Source organism: Pongo pygmaeus, chromosome 13 (genome assembly GCF_028885625.2).
Source record: "Pongo pygmaeus isolate AG05252 chromosome 13, NHGRI_mPonPyg2-v2.0_pri, whole genome shotgun sequence".
Lineage (NCBI taxonomy): Eukaryota > Metazoa > Chordata > Mammalia > Primates > Hominidae > Pongo > Pongo pygmaeus.
In genome coordinates, this window is record NC_072386.2 from 108,800,860 (window position 1) to 108,824,722 (window position 23,863).

Genomic DNA, 23,863 nt, shown 5'->3' on the forward strand with positions numbered 1-23,863 from the left:
TCTTTTTACCATTTTATTACCCCAGAGCCCAGCCCTGTTATAGACATAATGATAGGGTTTTAATTATTTTTTTGAGTGCATGAAGAAATGAACTCAGGTGGCCGTAGTAAAAAGATTTGAATTAGTTATAGGAAAATAGAGGCAAATATTATTAGCCAGTACCAAAGTGACCATAGTTATATGCAGCAGAGACAAGTTCATCTCCCAAACGTGTCTTTTTAAAAAATAATTACTTGTCATCACTTCCATGTAAGAGATGAAAAGTGCTAAGAATGAGCTGCAAGGTGTAGTTCACAAAGCCTTTCCTGACAGGCTGAGAGGAGGGACAAGACGTCCACCTCTTTATCTGCAGAACTCGGCATAGTGCCTGGCACAGCACAACACTCATGAGTAGTAGTATTTAGCAGAGAAAGACTAGATGTACTAATACATTCAACCATTTGCTATTATATTTCAGCCCATGTACAAGTTCCAGGTCAATGACATATCCATATAATCTTGGCTTAAAATAGTTCCTTAATATTATTTTTAGCCTGAACATCCTTGCTTTAAATGAAATTGTACTCAGGAAGCTTAATATATAAAACAAAGGAAAGAAGTACTACTCTGTTTGAGATAAGGGATTAGGGCAGGTGTCTGACCACCAAACACCCTCTTAATTTCCTGAAGTTCTTGAGGTAATTCCTTGAGCAAAGTTTGAAAACAGTTGTTAAGAGGACAGAGTACAGAACAGTTTCAATTTGCAGACAGAGCTGATTAGTTGGGGCCTGGAAGTCATCAGTCCTGATGCCAAAATTGGAATATAATCAAAATCTATGGGCAAGCCTTCTATCCATTCATCTATTTATTCGTCTATCCATCCATCCATTATTCTATTTCATCATCTGTAAAGTAAGTTTAATAATCTTTTCTATCTTGATAAAATAGAACCTTTAAACTACTAAAAGTTGTCTAAAATAATGAATAAGTGAAGGTATTCTAGATTAACTCCTGCTTCTGTATTTATAAGAGAAATTCTTGATTCTATCTATATGTTCTATCTGTATCAAGCTTTAAAGTTGTGAATATATTCATAACTTCCAAAATGCTGGAAATGTTTAAGAAAGCAATTAATACAGAGATGAAGGTCTCCATGATGATCAAGAAACAGAATCTCTAAGTTCAAATGACAAAACTGGGATTTAGAACCATACTCTCTAGTTCAGTAGCCACTAGGCACATGTGGCTATTAAGCATTGTAAATGTATCTAATATGACTGACACTAAATCTTCAATTCTATTTAATTTTCAGTAATTTATATTTAAATTTAATAGCCACGTGATGCTAATAACTGTCATGTTGGACAAGAAAATATAGAATAGTCCCACCCATCTTGGAAAGTTGTATTGAATATTGCTATTCTAGGAGAGTAAATTACTTTTTAAAATATCATAGAATAGCATAAAGATAAAAATTCAGTTCAGTCTTATACTAAATATGAAACTCTTTACAATGGATGATTGGCTGGGAATCAACAGACCTAGTGTTAAATGCCATCTCTGCCAATTTCCAATAATAATTTATAGGAAAAGTCAAATTGATTCTCAATTTTTTTAACTACCAAGTAGAAATATGATATAAAATGACATTACATGTAAACTAATTATTACTTACTTATAACAATATATAATACTTCTACACTTAGGTAATACTGAATAACAAACTACCATAAAACTTAATAGCTTACAACAGCAATGATCTTCGAACTCTTATGACACTATGTATCAGCCAGGTGGCTCTGCTGATCAGGGCAAAGCAAAGCTGATCAGCTGGGTTGTTCATATGTCTGCATCAGCTATGAACTGACCTGGAAAGGCTGCAGCTAAGACAATTGGGGTGACTTGGCTCTACTCTCCCTGTCTTATCCTACAGCAAGATAGACCTGGAAATGTTTATGGAGATGAAAGGGCAGCAAGAGAAGAAATAGCAAAAGTGAAACTGTTTGGCATTTTTACAAGTCCATTTGTCAAGTCCTTTAACATCCTCTTGACCAAAGCAAGGCATAGGGCTAAATGGTGACCATGCCCACATGAGAGTCTGTTTAGTGAGAGGAACCTCAAAGTTAGAGCACAGAGGGTGAAACCTGGCACATTTAATGAATTCAATATAAAAGTGTTTAATAGCGATACTTAATTTTTACTTACATGGAAAATAATATCCAAGTCAAGTAGTTATTTTGAATATAAGTTTAAGTTATTATTTGATAATATTTTATAGTTCTTTCAAATAAAGCATGTTATATTACTTTGCAAGTTTTAAAGCTAATATAAGTCCCCGGATCATTTGAGTCATACTTCCTAGAAAGGAACTATGCAAAGATAAATGGATGCAATGATTACCTTGGATCCAATGTCCTCCAGCAAAGTGAACAATATAAAGGGAGCATACGAAACGGGAAAGAGACAAGTGGACTGGTCTCAGCTTAAGTATTAACTGTGAAAACTAAAATCTCAAAATTCATTTTGTCTTTCTAGTCTCAGTCAATTAACCTGTGTAATAAGTGTTTTGGCAGGAAGGACATATTTGGGGAATCCTTGCTGTCCCTCATCCTTCCTATGTCAGTAATAGCCATCGTTAATTGGTCAGAACACACTGTTCCTCCCTTGTGGTAGCTTCAGAACCCGCCCTAACAGAATACTTCAGATAGCCGTCAACAACCAAATAGTGACTGGCCTTAATATTGTGTAGGATGTAGATCTTGGTGTGTGTTTTTGTAAGTTTGCTTTGCTTTTGTTTTATTTTTTGATGTAAAAAGCCAATTATTTCTTAATGTCTGTTTCACATGACTCATGCGTTCCTGTCTATTATCTTGGTAAATATCTAGTTCAAGGTTTGTAACAATTTATTCCTGAAGCATTATAAAGATTTCCCTAATAGTTTCCCTGCCTCCAGTCTCTGCCCTCACCATAATTACAATGGGATATTTCAAAAACTTAACAAGCTTGTAGCATGATGTTATTATTAACCTATTAATAGCAAAGTCACAAAATCAGTCATGTAAGTATGGCAAGCAGCAAAAATGTACTTCTTTATTTTCGACATAAGCAGTTAGATTGTTAGCATGATCTGTAAACTATGTATAATCTAGTCCCTGCCTACCTAACCATCATTTCGCTTGCCTTCCTCTCTCTCTCTGCCCTCTAACCACACAGTCCTTGTTTTAGATCCTCAGTTATGGTCCACACTCCTACTATCAGCACATAGAAGGTTTCCAGAAAATATTTGTGAAATAAATAAGTAATGAGCTACCATCCAGAGTAACTAAATGGCCAATGTCAAGTAAATGTGCTTACTAATGACAGAGACTAGACCTAAATCAGCTTTTCTAATCTGATGTCCAGTATATATGTTTGAGTGAGTGCATTTATCAAAACACAATGCTGCCTTTCTGAATATTAATTTATTATTTTAAAGAAGGAAAGGGTGATAGACTGGATAAAGAAAATGTGGCATAGATACACCATGGAATACTATGCAGCCATAAAAAAGAGATGAGTTCATGTCCTTTGCAAGGGCATGGATGAAGCTAGAAACCATCATTCTCAGCAAACTAACACAGGAACAGAAAACCAAACACCACATGTTCTCACCCATAAGTGGGAGTTGAACAATGAGAACACATGGACACAGGGAGGGGAACATCACACACCAGGGCCTGTTGGCAGGTGGGGGGCTAGGGGAGGGATAGCATTAGGAGAAATACCTAATGTAGATGACAGATTGATGGGTGCAGCAAACCACCATGGCACGTGTATAACTATGTAACAAACCTGCACGTTCTGCACATGTATCCCAGAACTTAAACTATAATAATAAAAAAATCACAACATTGCCTTTCTGAATATTAATTCATTATTTTAAAGAAGGAAAGAGTGAAAAGAAGGAGAGAAGAAAGGAAGGAAAGAAGAAAGAAAAAGAAGAGAAAAAATACATTTAAAAAAAGAAGGGAGAAAAAGATAAAAAGAGAGAGAAAGAGAAAGAAAGACTTACAGAATTACAAGGACAAGTCATCTCTCTTATAGTTCCCTTTAATGGTATCATCAGTGTTTGACCAAGACTAATAAAGCTTCACTTTGAAAGGAAATACATAAACTGGGATTAAACTGAAATGAGAAGTGTTAATAATCACCAATGATTTCCAAGTAGTCTTAAATGGAAGGCACTTTGGTTTCCGAGCTGAAGGTTATTCTTGAAGACTTCCAACCAACTCAAAGAAAAGACAGCCAACGTTTTGTAAACTCTTCTTTATTTGATGCGTACTGACACCTGTTGGTGTCATTTGTTGGTATTTGACACCTGTAACTTATTTTATACACACAAGAACTTAAATGGTAAATACTTGTATTATGTTAATTTTATAGGTGGGAAAAATTAAGACATAGATAAGTTATATTAATAAGTGGAGAAATACTCTTCCCCAGTCCTCATGTGAAAAAAATAATTGTAGTATACATTGTTAGCGAGAATATAGAGAAAGGGTACTCACATATATTGATGAAGGGTCATAATTTTATACAACCTTTCTATAGGACAATTTGGCAGTAGAGATCAAAATTGCAAATGGCTTATCGTCTGGGTGCAGTGGCTCACACCTAGAATCCCAGCACTTTGGAAGACCAAGGTGGGAGGATCAAAGCTTTGTAGTACAATGTTTAAAGATTGATGCCATTTCTTTTTATAAGTCAAATATCTGTGATTATAATTATCTAACAGAAAAACATTAAATTATATAATATAAAAATGATAAGTGATACACAGAAACACTCCTATACAATGGATCAGGATGGAGTGAGAGGTGACTATGACATAAAAATTTTACATAGTATTGATTGATTTTTTGAATCTTATTTTTCAGGAAACATCATATATTACTTCTATAATTTAAAAAAAAATAGGGAGAACATTCAGATTTCACCAATTTTAACCATAGTTTGTGGCCCTGACATTCAAAGCCTTCAAGTAGAAGGGGTCGTAGATAGAATGTAGCCCACTTGTGGTCACACAGAAAATTTTGTATCCACAATGCAACAGATGATACTCAATCCTTTAATTGGATCCACTGAGTAACAGGCATTTCTTTCCATCATTCATTCAGTTGTTCATTAATTGAGCAAAAGTATTTGCGTACCTGCTCTGTGTCCTTTTCATGCCTTTTCCAGATCTAATATTCCATAATCATATTTTTACTTACATTAAAATGGCATAAGAGTAGGTTACTAGTATATTAAGACAAAAAGGGTAATATGTTTGGAAGAGTTTATGGTGTTTAAAAGAAAATAGAACATATTTAATTTAATATTTATGGAAATATGTTATGTAAAAGATCTAAATAAAAGTTGGAAAAACTAATACTCTCCTTTCTGTAGTTTTGGTTTTGTGTATACTTTTAATGTCTAATCTTCCAAATATAATTTTCTGGTGGAATTTATTACTTTTGCATCCCCAGAACCCAGCAACTTTCTTGTCATAGAGTAAATACTCCACATAAACTAGTTAAATTAATTGCCTTATTAAAAATAAGTGAGATAAATGTAAAACATTTTCAAAAGCATAATATGTTACATAGGAGGCTCCACTTTCTGGTGAAAAGACCTCTGAGCTTGGAGTCAGCCTTTTTGGGTTCAAAACCATCCTCTGCCTTTTATTAGTTGCTTAACCCTCTGAAAGTCACTCAGTGTCTCTGAACATGGATGTCCTTTGCAGTAATCAGTGGGTCTACATATTTTTTTGAAATAGTTTACATAGCTACTTTCAGAATCAAACGGGATAATGGACTCTGTGGGTTTTAAGAGTCTTTGAGTTTACTATAAATGTTAGCAATTATTAGTGCTACATATGCAAATAAATTAATTCATCCATCACTCCCTCAGCTAGATTACTGTAGCACGATGTTAGTACTTGCTTATAGCTTATTCATAAGGGTCATGGCTAGTCCATGAAGCTGAGCTCTGTGAAAGGAAAGGCTCTGTTTTCTACAGTTTGAATCCACAAAACATAGACATATTATTTTTTAAAAAAGAGTTTATTTACCAGGCATATGATAAAAACATTACTTTAATATTTCTTAATGAAAATTAAGGAAATGTTATTTGATCTATAATGATTTGAGTAATTAAAGTGATATATGTTTTACTATTATCATTATCATTATGACAAAAGTGGAAAAACCCCTATAAGTAAAAGAAAAACAAACAAAACCAGGAAAACAAATGCCCATAATACCACTTTTATAAATAGTTTATCTTAAATTTTTAGGGTGTAGCGTTTCAGGCCTTTCTCTGAGCATTTTTGGAGGCTTGAACTGCAGAATGAGAGTCATCTATGAGGTGCTTATAACACTGAACTGCTTACATAACAGTTCTAATCTTGGTGATTTACTCATGTTCAAAATGGGAATAATTGTACCTCAGGAAGTGATTGATGGTTAAGAAATTAGCACATGTCAATTGTTTAGTACAATACATATTGTTTCCTATATTCTGAGCATCTTCAAATGTCAGTGAATATACTTATCCAATACTGTATTAAATGATGACATATTCCAATAGAATTTATCTAAATGGATGTGCAGACACTGTGAGACACCTCTCAGTCCTCCCGTTTTCAGTTTTTTCTACTTTCTCTCTGCTGGCTGATTTCTCAGCCATATTTTGCCTTAAGTCTCCACTTACAGAACTACTGCTTCCCAATGACTCTTCTCCAGTTCAGATTCCATTTTACTCTGCCTCTCCTTACAACATACCTACAAGGATAGCAAACTCCAGGCCAAGCACTTACGCTCACCAAGACAAATCTGACTGCTGGCATGGTCCTTTGGGCGGCCATCACTTCTACCCTATTGAGCTAATAAGATAGACAGCAAAGGGCCAATATTCATTTGGCTCCAATTCTTTGAGATATCTCAGTGTTCTACCTGGGAAGGGAGTATAAGGAAGCAAGAAATTCAATATTCCAGTAGAAACTCTCACCTTAAAGTCCTCCAGAACAGCGTGTTTCTGATAGGGGTCCGATGTTGTTGGTTGTACAGGCTGCAAGGAGATGTGTTCTATATACACTTACAAGTTCTGGTTTAAGTCCCGAGAAGCTGTTACTCAAAAGAGTGGTTGCACTTAAGAGGACGACATATTCCGGTTCTAAAATTAGTGCACAAATCTGGAGTTAGTATAGATGGGTGTGATTCCAGCCCTTGTAGCTTACTATCTCTGTTATCCTGTGAGAGTTTGTTAACTTCTCTAAGCCATAGTTTGTTCAATTATAACATGGTTCTAATAAGAATACCTACTATACTTACTTTGGGGGCTATTGTGAAAAGAAGGATAAAATCATGTATATGATGTGATTATACATTTTGATACTTAAAATATGCCAGTTTCCTTAATCTTCTAGTAGCAACATATTGCTTTGTTTGGTTTGGTTTTTAAGAATAGGCTGTCCCCACAGAGAATTCACCCAGTTTGGATTGTTCATTAAAATATTTTCGCTATAGGTTGAAGCATGACCTCATCACATCCAATTGGTGTGTTCTATCTTCTGGGCTACTGTGACTGAGGTCCACTGGACTGATTTTGGATCAACCTACCTCAGGATGGCTATTAAAACCATTAGGGAAAAAATGCTTTCTTGTCATTGGAGCTTCTCTGGACAGTAGCATGTGACCCTGTAATTGCCATGAACACCATTTATAGGGACCCTACCTTGAGTGAAGCCAGCTCAGAGAAAGACACTGCTGAGTGCTGGAGATGACATTGAAACCTTTGTTCAAAAAAACAAAATCAGTTACACAAATCAATAATTTCCCTTTTGTTCTTAAAGAAAAACGTGTGTTGTTTTCTGTCACTTGTAACTAAGGGAATAAAACTAATAGAGATATTATTTTGCCATTTTTAGATAAACAAAATAAGTCTAAAAGAAATTAGGTTACTGGCCCGATGCTTAGAGCTAGAAAGTGGAACATCTACTCAGTTCAGCATGCAGTTTCTAAAGCCTAGAGTATTGGGTTCAAGCACTTTAGGGTTTCATTACTCATTAGCTATAGGACCTGGGGCAAGGTGCTTACATTCTCTGAGTTGCAGTTTCTTTGTCTATACAGCAAGGATCATGGACCCTAGCTTATAGGCTTGTGCTCTGTTATATATCCTTTAGAACCTAGAAGCATTAAATAATTTTTAGCCCTAATAACAATAACAACAATAATAACAATAGCTAAGAGTTACATGTGTGTGAGAGTTATAATAATCCCAATTATGCAATGATATCTAACATCATTTGGGATCCAAATATAGGGCTCTGATATTTAATCTTGTACTTTTTCCACTATGACTACTTTATTAGGATGTATGATACAAAGGGGTCAAAGAGGTATGAGTCATTGCATCCCAATGGGATAAAAAATGAAGAGTTGAAGCCTAAGTGACAAGACTTTTGTTGCTATCATCCAGGCCTGAGATTCTGGGAATTACAACTAGGTGGTGGCAGTGGGAATGGAGTAAAGCAAGGGAAGAGGCTCTCCAGGCTTTTGAAGCCTCACTGGTCTGCTGGCAGCCATTTGGAAACACTGCCATAAATTTCCCTGTGCTTCAGCACCACTGGCCTGACCAACTCCCTGGAGAGCTCATCTACTCCCCACTTACGTGGATTCCTCTGAGGGCATAGTGGCAGCATGGAGTGGCAGAGACACCACCTTAAATCACCAGCTTCATGCTCCAGCCCAGCTGCTCGCCTATTTCAGAGGCAGCTTGAAACACTGCATCACTGTCTCTGAGCAGCTTGGGGGATAATGGATGGCATGGACTTACTCAGGCAGCTGCTGGGATCTGTGTTTGTTTCTTCTCAGTGGGAGCTGGGTTCTCCTGGTGATATCTCATTCCTTAAGAAAAGAAGAGTCACTCTGACAGCAATTCCATAAAAAAAAGAGGTGGGACCTGAATGATGAATCTCAAATGATCATGAACCTCTGATTGTGCTCTTCTATCTGAAACTGGAATCCAAGATTTATTATAATTAGTACAGGTAGTGTTTAGGAGCCTAGGGTCTGTGGTCAGACAGACTTAAGCTTAAATCCCATCTCTGCTGCTTACTAACTCTAGCGATCTTGGAAAGTATTAATCATCTATACTTTGTTCTTCTGCTATCTGGTTTTCAACACTTGTAGCAGTTAACTTTGCCACAGTAATTGTACCTATTAATCCAACCCAAAATGCTGTGGCTAAGACAAAAATCACTTATTTTCATAATCACAGGGCATTGGCTGATTGAGGCTGGGCTTCACTGGAGTTGAACTCTTCACAGGCTGCAGAATTGGAGGTAGCTCTGCTTCACCCTGTTGGTGGTTGTCTGGGTTGGCTCTGCAGCACTTGTCTCATCTTCCTAAGATTAGCATGTTAACTGGGACTCATTTTTCCTCTGGGATGACAAAGGCAAAAGAGATTATGTGAAAACATGAAGCTTCTTCAGCCCAAGGAACAGGTACACTTTTACAATTGCCCTACATATTTAGCCACAGAAAATCAGATGTCCAAACCTCGAAGTCAAGAATACAGGGAGAGAAACTTATCCCAGGAGGAGCCTATGGTAAGAGTAGGGATGCAGGGGAGGGGTGAAGAATTGAGCCAACATAACTCTGGATTATTGAGATGATTCCATAAGATAGGCATATAAAATGCTTGCTTGATACACTCCTTGGCAAATAGTAGGGCACTTAATACGTGACACTCAAATTATTTATTGTCTATTTTGCTAGTCTATAAACTCAATAATGTAAACTCTGTGTTGGTCATTTGACTTGTTGCTGTCAAATTCGTTCCTTACCGTTCTCTTTCTTTGCTCTGAATCACCAGAGAATGACATTACAACATTTTCCTTTTTTTTTTTTTTTTTTCTGAGATGGAGTCTCACTCTATTGCCCAGGCTGGAGTGCAGTGGCACAATCTCAGCTCACTGCAACCTCCACCTCCCGGTTCAAGCGATCCTCCCGCCTCAGCCTCCAGAGTAGCTGGGATTACAGGCATGCGCCACCACGCCTGGCTAATTTTTGTATTTTTAGTAGAGATGGAGTTTCACCATGTTGGCCAGGCTGGTCTCAAACTCCTTAGGTGATCCACCTGCCTTTGCCTCCCAAAGTGCTGGGATTATAGGCGTGAACCACTGTGCCTGGCCACATTACAACATTTTCTAAGAGCCCTTGCTCTTTGGCCTCCTGGCAGATTTGCCAATAAGAAGGGTTGATTGACAACTGGAGGGCAGAAGAAGGGGAAACCTTGGAGTAGATTCCCCTTGTTCTCTCTCTGACTTGGATGGCTCCCACAGTGTCTTCATCTCCTCTCTGGCTCCACCTCCCAATGGGCTGGCACCAGCGTCATTTCAGCTCTCGGCTCTGGCAACTTCACCTCCTCTCATTTTACCTCCAGCCCTAGAAGTGATGGTGGCTTTCTTTCCTTAGAATCGTTAGATTGACTCCAATTCCCTTATTTGAATTTTTAGATTTCCCCTCCACCCCCCCATCTGTTTGACCAATTAAATTCAATTCCCTCCATCTGTAAGACTCAGAAGTATTTCTATTTTATTGACCAGTCTCTGGTTATATTACTTTTCTACTGTTGCATAACAAGTTACCACAAACTTAGAGGCTTAGAGCAATACTATTTTTTATCACTCAGTTTCTGCTGGTGAAAAATCTAGATGGGCTTTGCTGGGTATTCTCCTCTAGGTCTGAGAAGAATAAAATCAAGGTGTTTGCTGGACTTGGCTCTTATTTGACAGCTCTGGAAAAGAATCTATGTTCAAGCTCATTCATATTGCTGAATTCACATATTTTCTCAATGGGATAAGGCTGAGATCCTCATTTCCTTGCTGATGTCTGCTTTGTGATGTTAGAGGCTTCTCACACTCTTTCTCACACAGTTTCCCCTTCCATTCTCAAAGCAACAACCACACGTTGAGTCTCTCATGCTCTAAATCTCTCTGACCCTACTTCTACCACCACTGGGAGAAAGCACTCTGCTTTTAGGGATTCATATGATTATGTCAGGGCTGCCCAGATAATACAAGATGATCTATTTTAAAGTAAGCTATGCCATGTAACATAATTATGGGAGTGATGATATGTCACCATAATCACACGTGCCAGGGTAAGGCTAGAACAGGGCATCTCTGGGTGGCCATTATAGAAATCAGCCTATCCCACTGACAAATACAAGAAGGGACTCAATTTTTCTTATTCACAATAATATTTCAGAGTATACTGTATAGCTCTGTCTGTGTTCTAAGTAGCTACGGTAAATTATGAATAGATAAATGGATATTTCCAAAAGAGTGTCTGAGCCTTTCCAAGGCTTGTAAAATCCAACACATTATATATATATATATATATAGTTTTGTCAGAGGACCTGAATTATACAACCTAATATGACATCTGAAACTCACTTGAATTAAGATAATAATTAAATTTAAAATCATATCTCAAAAGATCTCAGAAAGTTGGAAAAAACTTGCTTTAAAACAAATTTAAAAGGGATGAATATAAATTCCTGAATTTAGATTCCTAAAATATCTTTACATACAAGGAAATAAACCCTACCAGTTGCACATATAAAAAATTAGTTCTCAAGTTCAATGGGTATCAGCAGTATAAAATAGCTGCTCTCAAAACTATTTAAGGTTAAATTAAAGAAGTATAATGTTAGGCTCCAGGCAGGAGATAGCTTTGCTTTATGCATTCTGGCAAAACCATGCCAGGTTTCAGATAGTGCAATTTAAAGGGGATTTGGACAAATATAAACAGATCAAGAGAAGAAAAATCATGTTATGTGTGGTCTCCAAATTATGCCATGTGAGGGAATTTAGTCTGAAATGACTAGACTCAGGGGACAAACAAGAAATATGTGAATTATCAGGACATGAACTGGGTCAGATGACTCAGTGTAAAAACTATCCTAAAGCTGGTGGAGGGGAAATACAGACTGACTGCTTAATAGGCACAGATTTCCTTTTGGGTTGATGGAAAATTCTGAAAATAGATAGGGATGATGGTTGCACAACATTGTGAATGTGTTTAATGCCACTGAAATATATACTTTAAAACTGTAAAAGTCATTTCTGTTGTGTATACTTTATTGCAGTTAAAAAATGGTTAAATGATAAATTTGACAATAGGTGCATTTTGCCAAAATAAAAATTAGTGTAACTACCTCAGTAAGGCTGCTCAAATCTGACTCTGCATCAGAACCACCTGGAAAGACTTTTACAAATATGTATCTGACACTTTACACTGCAGAGTCCTATTCAGAAAATTAAGGATGATGGTTAATAATCCATCTATTTATCAGCTATTGATTGAATGCTTGATTTGCTCCTGACACTCTGCTGTCACTGGCCTGGAACAAGGACCAGCATTTGGGAACCATTAACCTGGAAGCTTAAGTTATTCCTATTAATGCAGACATTCAGGCAGTGACATTGGAACTGCAATTCTGTATTAAAAAGTGATGAGTCCAGAGACCTATTTTTTCTTGTCCAACTCTCAAAAGTATTTGAATTGATAACATTGCAAGAAATCAATCACAAGTTTATTGTATATCTTGACTCCAATAAAAAAAATAAAATATTCTTCTATTTTTTCTTTGTGCAAATAATAACACGCCAAATTGATCTCAGGTTTCAGAGGAAACAGACATGATCATTTTCCAAATTCTCTACTTGTAATGCTTAAGCGACTAATAAGGAGTGATCACACAGTGATTTACAGCATGGGTTGTTTGTACGTGGGTTCAAACACTGGTCCTAGCTTTTATTAATACTATCTCTGTGAACTACGTCACGGCTTTTTTGTTTGTTTGTTTATTTGTTTTTCATCTCCTTGTACTATGTCAGTTTTCCTGAAACAGACCCAGATTCTGAGATTTGTAACAAAAGCCACAGCTGATCCTGTGAGAACTTCTGGGGCTGGATGTTGCATGTTCCTGTCTCAAGGGCAAGGGCCTGAGACTTCATAAGCTACAATTGCCATCACTGAATGTGAGCTCCCTCTGGGGAGGGAGTGTGGCTCTGGGTGTGGTCAATTGTCTTTATCCAATGATGCCTCCTGGAGAGGGACTGAGCTAAGAGTCCTCAGCAACTAAATCTCCCAGTAATTGGGAGAACAGGGGCTCAATCCTGAAGTGGGGAGGAAGAAGTTTGAGTGGAACCACAGCATCAATTGTAATCTCTAAGTCTCAGTTACCTCATAAAATGATTGTGCTGTTTAAATAAGATAATGCATGCATAGTTCTTATCACAGTGCCTGTCTTATGGAGACTGTTCAAAAATGATACATGCGGTGGAGAGAATTCTAAGATGATCTCCAAAATCTCCTCATTTTTGTATAATCCCTTCTGCTTTTTATTGTGGGTAGAGCCTGTGAATATGAGGAGATATTGCTGTGGTGATAATGCTGCATTAGACAGCAAAAGGGAGGTTTTCCCAGGTGGGTCTGATCTAATCAGATAAGTCCTTTAAAAGCAGAGAGTTTTTCTGGTCATTGCAGAAGAGGAAGCCAGAGAGATGTGCTTGGCTGGCCTGGAAGAAGGCAGGCATCAGTCTTGTATGCTACCTATGGAGGAAGCCATGTGGCAAAATCCTGAGACTGGCCCCTAAGAGTAGAGAGTGGTTCCCATTTGAAAGCTGGCAAGAAAATAAGAACCTCAGTCTTACAGACACAAGAAAGAAAGTCTGCCAATGCCCAGCAAGCTTGGAAGAGGACCACAAAACTCTGGTGATAACCATAGCCCTAGAAAATGCCTTGAGTTCAGCCTGGTGAAGAATCCAGTCACTCTATACCTGGGCTTTGGACCTATAGAAACTCTTAAGACAACAAATTTAAAGCCACTAAAGCCACTAAATTTGTAGTACCTTGTAATGTAGCAATTAAAAACTGAGATAGTTTATTATTATTACTACCACTACTTTTATTATTACTATCAATAAACTTTGTCTTAGACTCTCTGGCAACTTTTTGTATCCAAGGTTGAAGTCCTCCAGATCTTTCCCAGAGCAAGTAATCAAGACAATGGAGGAAGCATCAATGATTGAGCTCTGAAGTGTTATCTTTAAGGTTGCCTCTTTTGTCTTCTGTGAAATTTTGTATTAGACCAGGCTAAGGGCAGACAATAGTTGAGACAAGATGTAACTTAAAACCCTGACTTGCCAAAGCAAGTCTCATTTATTCTTGTTGTCACAACAGAGTTAATAATCGCATCCTCTTTAGCTTTAACAATATCACAGGTGAAATGATAAATTATACAGTCACCTCCCAGCTCATCGACACAGTTCTAACTGCAGCCAAATTGGAAAAACTCCTTTCTCTCTTTTTCAGCAATCAATTGATCAGTCAACCCTTATTGAATATTCACTGTGTGCTAGATGATGTGGACATAGCAATGAGCAACACAAGACTGATACCACCATTCCCTGTCCCCTGACACACACACACACACACACACACACACACACACACACACACAGCGAAAGAGAGAGACAGAGAGAGAGAGAGAGATCTTTCCTGGAGTTTAAAGTCTAATGAGAAATATAGACACTTGGACAATATTACACTATACTCTACATTTTATGGTTGAGAGAGATGGGGGATATGGGAGCACTGAAGAGGGAGAAGAAGTTTGGACTTGGGGAATCACAGGTTTCTCAAAGAATGAGTACAGAAGAGTGGGTCAGATAAAGAAAACAGAGGAAGACATCTTTTAAATGATGCTAACGGTTTGGACATTTTTGTAAAGGAAAAGTTGAGATGTTGACATGTTTAAAACACGGTAATTAATGTTTCATTGTTTTTCTACATTCGTGACTTTATGTATGTCCTACCTACCAACTGAGATGCCTCATACCTGGCTTTGCCTATCAATACCCACTTCCACTTCTTAAATTACACCAGTGATAATTTTATTTCCTGTTGCATGTGAACACATCTTATCTGAGTCTCTATTTTGACATTACATACTAACTTTTTATTTCAGTTACCTAGATGCATATTTTATTTTTCCTAGGTAAGACTTGACTATCAGCTCATTGAGAATGGTGATCATGCCTATTAGAGGTTTTTTCATGTATTAAATTTGCAAGTTTTATTTAAAAATCCACATTCATAATTTTAACATACGTATTAGGTGTTTACTATTTGTGCCAGGTACTTGGAGACTTTGAAGTAGAGCAAAATCTTCCTCCTAGTCTCAGGAGCTCACACTGCAGTGGGTGAGATAGTCAAGACAAATAAGAACAGGGAAGAGACATGGGTGTTTTAAAACATAGGTTTTATTGTTTTTCAGGTATTCAGGCTTCTCCTGATCTGTTGGAGATCAGAAGAAGCCTAGCATTGAAAAGACAGTTTGTTACTTATAGTTCCCAAGAGGTAGGAGAATGCCACACCACGCAAGAAGGTCACATGGAGAAGTATCAGAGTTGGGCAGGAAGCAAGAGGAATATGAAAAGAATGTGAGTAAGAGCTTTTATTGTGATTTTCATAGGAAGGACCAGGTGAGGACTAGGCTTATGATTGCCTAGTTTGAATAATTTCAGTGAGCTCTGGGGTGTAGGAGCTGTCCTGAGTTGCCTGGTACCTGGACCTGGGATGATTAGGTTAGAGGAATATTGACCTGGAGTGTAAGAGCCAGATAGAGGAGGTATGTGGAGGGGCAAGGGACATGATGGGCTCCTGGCTAATTTGCATATGAAAAGTATGCTCACTGGTAGATTGTTCACTCTCTTTAGGAATTTTCCAGTTCTCAAAGTGGGATTTCTTCCATTGTCAGTAAGACTCCAGATTTGAAAACATCGGACGAAAAAGCATGCTTAATCCATTGAGCAAGAAACTATAAGAAATCACATGTACCCTAAAACTTAAAGCATAATAATAATAATAAAAAAAGAAGAAAAAAAAAGAAATCAGAGAGGTAGTCTGTAATTCTGAATGAAATTAACACGTTATGAGAACAGCCCAGGATTAAAACTTGATTTCAGGCATCATTCTGCCACTGAACATGTATGTGACGGTTGCGCAAGTCACCTCATTTCTCAAAGTTTCAGTTTCCCAGCATGAAAAATAAGAGCACTGGATAAGTGGTTCACTGACTGCACTCGCCACAATCTCAATAGAGACCTTAGGAGGGCCCAGGGGGGCCAGCCAAGAAGACTGGGCTTTTAGGCTTTTACCCCAGCTTCAATCAAAGCACCAACCTGTTTCCACTTCACATGCCAGAACCAAGGATTTCTGAGTGTGAGCGCACGCATGCATCCCCTTTCCCCCAATACAGACCCAAATCTGAGAACAATTTGAGGAGGTGATAGCTCTTTTCTTTTCTCCTTCTTCCCTCTCCTTCCGTTGTTTTTTTTTTCTTTTTAGGAAGTCATTCTGGGACTCTGGATAGAAGAAGAAAAGATAACCAGAGCTGGAGCAGATGGCCAGAGGTAAGCAAAATCCTCTGTGGTGGCCACAGCAAGATCCAAGAGCCTCCTTATCAGTAAACTAACCACATGCCACAATTTGCCATGTGTGCAGGACTCTCAATGCTCTCTCTCTACATCTGTCTCTCATTATAGCTCCCAACCCCACCTTTTTGCACCATTCACACATTTCAGCCAGTAGTAATCGCCAGACCACAAATTCATGCACTGTAAATGATAACTGTCTGGCTCACCCTGGAGTAGACCATAGGAATGGATTGCTATGCGCTCACAGCAATGGAACAATTTACTAACCAACAAACCATTATTTCTCTTTTTTTTCAGCAACATCTTCAAAAGTTCTCCCCATTCTTCATTTCTATTTGTAGTGCCTGAGTTCATACCTCATTACCTCTCATCTGGAATATTTCAGTAGCCTTTGAGTAAGACTCTTTATCTTCCAAATCATCTTGCACATACCAGTAATGAAATGCTGACATTTCAAAGCAGCCTGGATCATGTTACTCCTCTCCTTAATACTATCTACTGGCTCCTTGTTTATATCACCATAAATTGCATAGAACCTGAATATTCTAAATATTTGCCTCAGTCTACCTCTTTACCCCTTCCCAACTTATGCCCCAGCTACACTGGATGCCACTGTCTCTCCTCTTTTTCTCTGACTTATCCAATTATCAGTTTTCCTCCTCTTTCCATGTCTTATAAATGTTGACTTTACCCATAAAACTGTTGCTGTTAGTCAAAATCAACTTATCCCATCCTAGAAGTTGATTGGTACTCCAGTTATTTTATTTTACGTTTTGACACATCAGTTGGTCTCCTCGGAATATAAATGCTTTATTCATTGCTAAAATTAGTGTATTGTTTAGAGTGGAACTTAGCTTACAATTAGATTATTTTAAAAATAATTTAATAAAATTTGAGAATTTGTGTAATTTTTTTATTTCAGAGGCACTACTCTTTTTTTTTTTTTTTTTTGAGATGGAGTCTCCCTCTGTTGCCCAGGCCGGAGTGCAGTGGTGCGATCTCAGCTCACTGCAAGCTCTGCCTCCCAGATTCACTTCATTCTCCTGCCTCAGCCTCCCCAGTAGCTGGGACTACAGGCACCCCAGAGGCACTACTCTAATACCTTTACCCATTTCTCTATGACATTTCTAACCGAGTCGACTATAATTGGATGGCTACTAAAAGGCCAACTTCTTCAAAATAAATCCTTTCCCCACAAACATATGGCAAGTAATAGAGTATCAATGTACTTTCTCTTCTGCATTCTCTCATAAACTCATTTCTATTTATTTGTGTATTTATTGAGATAGTATTTCACTCTGTTGCCCTGGCTGGAGTGCAATGGTGTGATCTTGACTCTGTAACCTCAACATTTTGGGCTCAAGCAATCCTCCTACCTCAGCCTCCCAAGTAGCTGAAACGACAGGTGTGCAGCACTGCATCTGGCTATTTTTTGTTTGTCTTTTTGGTAGAGATGGTGTTTCACCATGTTACCCAGGCTGGTCTCTAACTCCTGAGCTCAGGTGATCCTCCCGTCTTGGCCTCCCAAAGTTCTGGGATTACATGCATGAGCCGCAGTGCCCGGACTAACTCATTCTCTTTAGGCTTTTATTGTCACCAGCCTTCTGAAATGGTATGTTCATCAACTATCACAAGTTATGTCCGATCTTCATTTCTTCTCCTTTTATTCAAACTTTCAGAAACACTCAACAGAATTGGTCACTTTTTCTTTTTTAAAGAAACACTTTTTTTCTTATTTAGAAAAACATACTCTCCTGGGGTTAATCCTACTGCAGTAGCTTTTCCTTCTCAGTTATCTTTGTCACTCTTTTTCAGCCTGACTGCTAATTTTTGGTTTGGCCTCTAAAATTATTTCTAGCCACCTCTGATCTCATATCTGAACTCTTTCTCTAGGTTAGCTTGTCCAGCCATTTGGCCCCATGGCTTCAATTACCATCTGTTTGCAGGTAACCACCATGTTTTTATCTTTGCTACAGGCTTCCTAGAGTACCATACTCCTGTATAAAATATCTTTTTAAATATATATTCTTGGAATTACCAAATGTAGAGATTTTGAGCTTTTTTCCCACTTCATGACCTGAAGTCTCATGAAATGTCATGAATTACCAAATGTAGAGATTTTGAGCCTTTTTCCACTTCATGACCTGCTTCTACCCTAGTCATTGTCCTTTTGATATGTGGCCTTCAGACACTAAAATCTAGAAGTTATTCTTAATAATTTCATGCCTTAGAACCATTCTATCGTTAAAAATCATTCTATCACTAAATTCTGTCAACTGAACATCCAAAACAGTATTCCAAATTTGTTTACTTATAATTTTTACTACTATTGCCCTAGTTCAAGCCATCGTTATTTCTTAGGATTACTTTAATACTCCTTGTTCGTCTTATGACTTACACTCTTAGTCATAAGACCAAAACGGAGTGTTAAAGTAATCCTACACAGAAGCCTGTGTCATCTCTTTAAAACATACATTAGATTATGTAATTTGCCTGCTTAAAATCTTCCAACTGTTTCCAATTGCATTCAAAACTAAATCAAAACTGTTCACTATGATCTGCAAGTAGATCATAAGACCCTTTAAATAATCAAGGCCCTGATTATCTTCTCAGAATCACACACTCAGCTTTCCTTATGTTCCAGCAATGACTTTGTCACTCAAAAGTCTAATGTCATTGTAGCCCTATGGCCTGTGTATTAACTTTTCCTTCCTACTAGAATCATTCCCCACCAGATATTTCATGGCTGTGCTTTCCTGTCATTTATAGCTAGGTGGCGTTCACAGTCACCCAATGTAAAGAATCGATTGCTTACTATCACAGCATCATATTTATCTTTTTTTCACAGCACTTATTACTATCTTAAATGTTTTATTTCCTTATTATTTCCAGTATCTCCTGATTAGAACATAAACCTTATAAAATCCGAGCCCCATGATTCTTACCGTTTCTGCCACTTAGAAGAGTGCCTTGCTTATTGTAGGTATTAGTTTGTTATTTATTAACTAAATAATTATAAACATGATTTTGAGAGCCATAGAAAGATAGATTTAAGTCTTAGCTGTTAGTTTTTCTACTCTTGTGACCCTGGGAAACCCAATTTGACTTTTTGAGACTTGATTTCCACATCTATAAAATGAGGGCAGTGACATTTTTGTTTTGTTATAGTGAAGCTTAAATGAGAGTGTGCTGCTGAAATCCTTAATATGGTACCCCAAACTTAGAGAGTACATATTAATGATGATTCATATTCTTCTTAAGTATGATTATGAGTACCATTGTTATATTATCATTGTTACCTAAGCACCTACCATATTTACCTCATCATTATTTTCACTGCTAATCATTATTACCTCATCACTGTTTTCACTATTTTGGATTATGGATCATGTGCTTTAGGGTATGAATGTCACTTTCACAAGGGAATAAAACCATTGTCAACTATTAACTTACTATAATCTTACCTTACTATAATCCTCTCTCCAAAATCTCTTGTTTCTGAGTGGAAGAAAACTAAACTCTGGGCCGGGCGTGGTGGCTCATGCCTGTAATCCCAGCACTTTGGGAGGCCGAGGCAGGTGGATCACCTGACATCAGGAGTTGGAGATCAGTCTAGCTAACATGGTGAAACCCCCTCTCTACTAAAACTACAAAAAATTAGCCAGGTGTGGTGACAGGTGCCTTTAAGCCCAGCTACTCGGGAGGCTGAGGCAGGAGAATTGCTTGAACCCAGGAGGCAGAGGTTGCAGGGAGCCGAGATCTCACCATTGCACTCCAGCCTGGGCAACAAGACCGAAACTCTATCTCAGAAAAATGAAAAGAAAACAAGAAAAATAAATAAATAAATAAAAAGATAAGTAAGCTCAGAGTAATCAAAACATTTAACCCAGGCAAATCAAGATTTGAGAGGACTATAACCAGCTTTTTCTCTGCAGTCCATTTTGTTCTCAACAAGCTCCTGATGATCCTAGAGGAAAGATCAAATGACCCCCATACGCTACAAATAACTCTAAAATTAGAGTGATTTCCATTATATCACTTAGACAGTTAGCTATTGAGGCAAGATAAACCACTGTAAAGCTTAATGCCTTAAAACAGAAATCATTCTGTTAGCTCAGGGTTCTATGGCCTAGTAATTTGGGCTGGACTCAAGTGGTTCTGCTGTCTTTGACTGGGTTTACTCATGCATCTGAGGTCAGTGCTAGTCAGATAGGCAGCTCTGAATCCAACGTTTGACTGGTTGTTAGTTGGGTTGACAGTGGCACTTGGTCTCTATGCCTTTTATTCTCTGGCAGGTTGGCCTGGTTTTATTTACATGTCGATAGCAGGTTACAAGAGCAAAAATACTGGAAGTTTTAAGACTTCTTAAAGCCTAGGCTTCTAATTGGTACACTCTCTCTTCCTCCACATTCTATTGGCCAAAGCCAGTCACAAGGGCATTCCAGGTTCAAAAGGTGGCGAAATCAACTACTTATTAATTAAAGTTGATCCAAAGTATTGTGGCTTCTTTTGCAATCTATCACAATCAAATCGCCTGAGTATAGCATGAGAGATGTTAGTAACATAGTAATATCTGGAGGCATTAGCTCCTACCATTCCTCTAGCAATGTCAGATCAAACAGTTCACACCCAATCCACCCCATCTCCTTTGTAGAAGTCCTTTCATACAAAGTTGGCGTAAATGCCTACCCTCATCTGCTTTTTGCTTCACTGGCTTATGTTCTACTCTCTTTTAGCCAGTGGCTAATGTCCTCATCATCCATATCAGAGATATTAAACCTTTCATGTTCTCTTATCTCACCTAATATCATCTGTCATCTGTTCTATTCCTTCAGGACTCAATTAGAAAGGCACTGCTTAGCTAATAATCAATTCATTCAATTATATTACTAACTAATGATGATTTTATATCTTGGAACAAATTGGCAATTTTGTTTTCATCTTCAATTTTCAAAATGGGCAAAATGGTAAAACTTCAGGCAAAGTGAGTGGGTGGGCCAGAAAAAGAAAAATGTAGGGAAAAGGGGTGGTTTGTTTATCTTGGGAATAAAATAACACATTCTTTCTACGCATAAAGTTAACTCTATTTCCCAGATTCCAACAATTGTGGTGGTGGCTTTAAGACTTTGAAGTAATGGCATGTGTTACAAAAAGCTTTTTCCGTCTTCCCAAAGAGCTGTCAGGCACACACAAGGGCACACACAAGGTTCTCTATATGAACCACATGCATATGTAGCTCCAAAACATCTGGTGAATCCAGTACCCAAATTAGTCAAACTGATGATTTGGAGTCCTATAGACCAAGTATCTAAACAAGCAACAAAACAGATTGAAATTACTGGGGTTTAGGATGTAATGTGAAAAGACCAACTGGGCTAGGAATGGTTGGTTGACAGGTTGTAGCTGGCTGGCTGGCTGCCTGAAACATACGGGGGCCCCACTGTTATATGGCCTTCTTCTCAAAGGTGATAGTGCATGCAGTGGCTGTGGACAGAGGCCTTTTTTTCAAAGATACAGTCAGTGTCAGCTGGCTGGCTTTAACCAGCAAAGCAACATTCCATATAAGCACAAGCTGTCCCCCGAGAGGGTTCAGCTGAAGAGTTCATAGTGAGTGGGCAGTTATCCTTCACATGAATATAACGCACTGTACAAAGCACTTTCACATAAATTGTCTCATTATAGTGAAGCATTATTTTGTTTTATTTTTATCAACACATAATAAGTGAGAAAATTGTTGAAAGCTTACTGATTTCCCCAAGGTCACTTAGAAAATAGCTGAGCCAGGCCAAACATCTAGATATCCTAAGTCTGGGACATATTTTCTGTGCAGAGATGAAGGAGGCTAGCTATAGGAGTGACCATCGTGAACAAATAAGGAATGAAATTTTCAATATGTGACACTGAAACCATATAGGGAGAGTAATCAGAGACGACACCAATATAATAGTCCATGATCATTTAGAGTTGGAATTATTTTAGATGTAATCTCTCTCCAGAATAAAATATTTTTCCATTTTGATGGTTATACAAGTTCAGAAAGTAAGGAAAAACATGATAGTTAGACGTGTATAACCTAAACAAACTCATCAAAAATGGTGAAAACAAAGTTATTGCTATTCTTTTTGGTTACCTGAAATATTTGTATTTCGTGAAACAAGATAAAGTCTCATGGATTAAAGAGGGTCAGCAATTCTTTGTTATATTCTCATTTAGAATTGATGTTCATTCACCCTCCCATTGTATCTGCCCTGGTCCTGTGAGTACTTGCCCCTACTAGAAGGAAGAAGTGATATTACACCAGTTCCGGGCATACCCTTTAACAATGCAGAAAATGTTTGCTTTTTCTCTCTTAGAACATTTTTTTTCCTATGATGCTATTTCTTGGAAACCAACTGCTATGGTGTGGGAAGCCCAAGACACAGAGATTGTCCATGTGTAGTCCCAGCAGACAATCTTGGCTCCTAGCCAACTGCCAGTATCAACTGCTAGTCATGTGAGAGAACCATCTTCGACCTTCTAGTTAGTCAAGCTCCTGTTGACTGGATGATGACTTTCATCCCAGTCAACATTTTATAGAGCAGAAAACCACTCAGCAGAGCCCAGACAACAAAATAATTGTTCTAAAAATAATAAAATGGTTCTTGTCTTAAGACGAGTTTTGGATGATTACTTATTCAGCAACAGATAAAACAGAAATTACTGCCTGGAAATGTAACATTGTTTTAGCAAAAGTGTAAATATTTGGCACTGGCTTTGGAGCTAAGAGGTAGGCAGAATGTGGTTGCACATTAAGGAAACCATAACAAAAGGTGGGAAGGACAGGGAAAAACTTTTTATTTGAAGCTGAAAATAACATTACTTATTTCATATAGTGTCAAAAGTTTGTCAATACTGTCACCTAAGGTAACATAGAAAGTAGAAAAATGCCTAATGAACTTGTGAATTCAGCTGAGAATATTTATAGGCAAAATGTCAAAGGTCCCTACTCATTTATTTTAGCTGCATATAACATAATATCAAGATATAGAGAGACAGAAGAAAGAGATATGAATTAGAGAAGGAATTTTTAGGTTTTCAAGATAAGACTTTCTGTTTTGTTTTGTTTTTTAAAGAATTTTATTCACTAGACACTCCCAGAAAAAGACTCTTGAGACAATAATTACATCCAGGGCACTGCCAGAAAAATGTGGTCTAAGGTCAAGTTTCAAGGGTGCATCTGTTTGACTCCTTGTTAGAATCTTAGACTTAAGGCAATGCTTTTCAGCTGGACAATAAGGCTTCTAATCCTCTGAAGTCCATTTATCCTAGACTGTCTCTAGGATCTTAAGGGTGTTATTCCATATTACTCTG